The following is a 4,523-nucleotide window of genomic DNA, read 5'->3' as shown; positions in this document are numbered from 1 at the left end:
AGCTCGGCGTGTCAGCATTTTGAAAAACCCTAACTTAACTCTGGTGCTGTGTCACATATAGAAATTTTTTGATATTTGCAACCAGAGTAAAACAAAGACTAATATTTGTGATATTTATTTTATATATTTAAATGCCGTTTAACAAAGAAAAATCAACCAAAAAATGAGTTCGAGTGTCACCTCTGACATGCGTGTCATAGGTTCGCCATCACTGTCTTAGGGGAAAGGGCCAATCCCATCACTTCGCAGCTTAAGACACTATTATCCAAACACAGCTTTCCATGCATGATTAAGCCAGAATTCTTAGCCACTCCAGCCAGATTACCCGTCTCCCCGCAGAGAGCGAGAGCCACTCCTGCCCGGTCCTGCCACTGTCTACACGCCGCGCCTTGGTATCTGTCAGCTTCTACTCGGTGACCCACGTATCTGTCAACCTCAGCTGATGCAATGCCGTACGTGAGTGTCTGCTAGTGAGCAGGAGCTCAATGAGTGTTGGGCGACAGGCAGGATTAGTAAGTTAGGCCCTAACTGTTAGGGGGTTATCGTAAGGGGTGACATCTACTGAGCACTGCCTCTGTACCGGGCATGTGCAACACGCTGTGTGTTTATTAACTCGTTCAATGCCCCGAACAGCCCTGAGAGTTAAATAAGAGAGCCCCACTTTACACAAGAGCCAGCTGAGGCTCCTAAAAGCAATACAACACCCCAAAGATGCACAAGTACCAAAACCGAACCAGGTCGCAATTGTATTAAAATTCCAAAAGTCTTTTTCTCAATGCCAAGCTTTATTAAAAGACTGATAAAGAGGGGAATGAAGACATGAATGAATGAATGAATGAATGAATGACTTCTGTTGCCCTGGGGATCTGGGGAGCCAGGCAACCTCTCCCCATGAGTTTATGCGGGTCCCTGCTCCGATGGCCACGTGCTAACATATAAGGACAAAAGGGGTGATTTACGCCTTTGGTTTACTGCCCGGACCTCTAGCAGCTCAAAATAAAATTTGATTTTAAAAAGCAAATGCCTCCATCTGTTATCTCAGCTCCTTGGGACCGAGATGAAGGATGCAAAGATGCTTGACTGGCACGCTGAGCTCCAGGAAGCTGAAGAACATGTTGTTCCTCCAGCAATAATAGGGTGTGAGAGGCCTGAGGCCCCAAACACCACTCACCCACCCACTCACCTACCAATCCACCCGCCCACCCATCTTTGTTCTCACTCATCTACCCATTTTTTCATGTTTATTCTTCTCCATTCTTTGATCCATCCTGATGTTCATTCTTTCATTCACCAAACACTTACTAAGCCTTAGTTTGGTTGTGGAACTATTTAAGTGCTGCAAATATGGCAAAGTTGGAAAAGAGTAGTCAAAGAATTTTCCCTAAAAATAAAAATTACCTCCCAACTGATCCCTGAAAGACATATAAGAATTATTCAGGCAGAAAGGTGTGTGGATCAGAGTGTCTGATGTAGTAAATGGGAGGGGTGGGTGAAGGTAACGTGTGCGAGCTGTGAAAAAGACACAGGTATGTGTGTGAGCTGTGAGAGAGACAGGTAACGTGTGCGAGCTGTGAGAGACACACAGGTAAAGTGTGTGAGCTGTGAGAGAGACAGGTAACGTGTGTGAGCTGTGAGAGAGACACAGGTACGTGTGCGAGCTGTGAGACACACAGGTAAAGTCTGTGAGCTGTGAGACACAGGTAACATGTGCGAACTGTGAGAGAGCTAGCACTGAGGAGGTCCAGGATGGTGAACAGAGACTAGAGGAGGAGCACCAGCAGTGAGGGAGAACGATGAGGGATGTGGGCGAGGATGCTCGGCCCCCTTTGCTTCTCATAATTAGGGATGTCAGCAGCTATGCGGGTCTACAAGTGGTGCCCTGAGGAAGAACTGTGCCACGTTGAGGGGACTTAATATAACCATATTCAGGTATACCCATATCCTTATAGGTTATCGATGAAATGAGGAACTGGGTATGAATTATACCACTCAAATATGGGGGTGCAGATACACACATACAAACAGTCATACAAGTTTATATTTATGTCTGTCTTTCTGCTGACCTACCATCTTCATCTTTGTCAAGCAACTCCAGTTCTGACCCTAAGTCTGAGCCGGGGGGGTAGGGGTAGGGGGGTGGACAACATTCCTAGTTCTTCTGGAGTCTTCCCCTGACCTTGGGGCTTAATGTCCCATGTGGAAGTTGGAGGGCAAGATGCTGGTGACTCCAGTGATCTACCCGGCCAGCATGGCCGTCCAGTATGACGCTGCTGCCCACAAGGTGCTGGGCCACTTCTGCCTGGTGTTGAGCACCTGGCCGTGTGTGGAAGCTGCCTGGGCCCGTTGCCTAGCAGCACCACACCCACACCTTCCTGTGGCGTCTCGTGGTCCCCCGCACGCATCCAACAGGTGAGCCTTGTCACCTCTCTTCTGCACCCAGAGAGCTCCCCTCACCCCTCCTCACTCACACGCCAACTGAGTGGGCTGAAGGATGCCTCCCTCTTTAGGGTGGTGAGGAGACCCACACTCTCCCCGTGAAGACACCCTCCAGCCAAAACCCTCGCCCCGCCTGGGGCTTCAGCTTTTGGACACAAAGCCCGGAAGAAAGTGTGGGGCAGGCAACATGCACCTTCTCCCTGCAAGATCCCCCCCCGGAGGCACTCAGCACGGAGCGGGCTGTCTCTGTGGTTGGACAGGACCGGGAGAGAGGAGGGAAAGGGGGTAGGGGACGACACACAGAAACAACCACAGATTAATACCCATATCAGCATAGAGACGCGGTGTGGAGGTGGGTATAGAGAAGGGCACAGTGAGAGACATAGACAGGTCATAGCACACATATGCAGAGGATATGATCGAACGATATTGCTACATCTGTATTTCTAAACTCCCCCTAATCCTTGCACACTAAACCCATTTTCTCCCACTCACCAAAACTCTGGGGAAGGCCCTGTCTGGCCACACAGTTTCTGGGGGGTTTGTGATAAGATGAGCACAGCAAGCAGAGGACTAGGAAAGGCAGAGGACGGCAGGGTGAGGAGCACAGGGCTGAGGCACGAGCACAGGGCACAGGCCCTCCGAGAGCCCTCTCCTTCGGCACCGTCTGCTCAGCACCGTCCTGCTCAGCGTCAGTGAGACGCTAGGAACTTAGCTGTTTCTGTCCATCAGCTTGTGGTAACACGGACTGTGTTGCATGTGGCTTTATGTAAAGTTGCGGAACGTGTGGAAGATGTTGAGGGAGGACAGAAAGCGTTGGAGGAGAGAAGGACGGAGCAGCTCTCCTGCGTGAGTGCGGGGAGCAGGGAACTAAGGGCGAAGGGCAAAGGGAAGGAGCACTTTGAGATCCATGGGCTGCTGAACGTCCGTTATTCCCTGGCTCCCGGGGGGTTGGTTACGTTTCCACAGGCGCTGAGAGCTGCTCCCAGACGGTTTTACAAGGACCCGGGCTGCCCAGAGCCAGGGGTACTACGTGAGGTTCCGGGGCAGAGACAGAGACAGGTGTGCGGAGCCGGGGTGGGTCCTGTCCCAGGCGTCTTCACCTGCAGGGGGCAGGGAGGGTTCAATGCACATGAGCTCAGGGAAGCCAGAGACCCTGCCTGGCGCTGCAGGGTCACACCCCCAGCCTCACCGCAGAGCTGCCCCGCGGGGTGCCCACCCTGACTCCCTGAACAGCAGACCGGATGTCAACGGCAGGGCCTCCCAGCCATCCTGAAGCAGGGGTCACCCAGGTGGCAGAGAGGGAGGACACAGAACCCAGAGTCCAGCAGGACCTTGTTAAAATAGTCACCCTCTATCATTCCTGTCACAGCTACACCCCCGGTGGCTGTTACATTCATCCACACACCCGACTCACCTGGCAGGTCAGGGGACCTGATCCAGCCTAACTGCCACCCTTTAATGCCGGCTAAAAGCTCAAGAATGTAAATTTTCATGGGTTAGAATAAAGGAAGTTAGAAAAAACAAACACAAAAGACAGCCTCGTTTTCGTTTCAAACATTGTACGACAAGTGCTAATAAAGTTGTGAAGTAAAATGGCATAGAAGCCAATTTCTGCAAATTCTCCTGCTGATACATTATTCAGTCACTCTTTCATTCATTCCACTGATCAGTGGCTGAACCACAGCAGAGCGGTGAGGAACCCCGGCTCCAGCCAGTCAGACACGAAGCTGGAGTCATGCCATGGTTTTGGGTGATGACAATGATAAATACAACCGCGCCCCAAGCACGCTGGGGTGTGGGGATTGTAGGGGCGCTGTGCTCCTGCCTGGGAGAGGCCCAAAGCCCATCGAGGGCTGGACACTGGTACTGGTAGAGCCAGTCTGTGAAGAATGTGCTCAGCTGCAGTTAACGGCGGCCAACCCAGGCCGACACGTACAACCGATGCAGCAAGTGCGACAGGAGGCGGCTGGGGATGGTCTGGCATCCTCCTTCCTTCCTTATGATGTTGAGGCGTTACCCCCCACAGGCTGCCCTGTGACCACCCCCCACCCCTCCACAGGCTGCCTTGTGACCACACTCCCCAC

Source organism: Myotis davidii, unplaced genomic scaffold (assembly GCF_000327345.1).
Source record: "Myotis davidii unplaced genomic scaffold, ASM32734v1 scaffold1001, whole genome shotgun sequence".
Lineage (NCBI taxonomy): Eukaryota > Metazoa > Chordata > Mammalia > Chiroptera > Vespertilionidae > Myotis > Myotis davidii.
The sequence above is the reverse complement of the archived record's forward strand: the minus strand, read 5'-3'. Positions refer to the sequence as shown.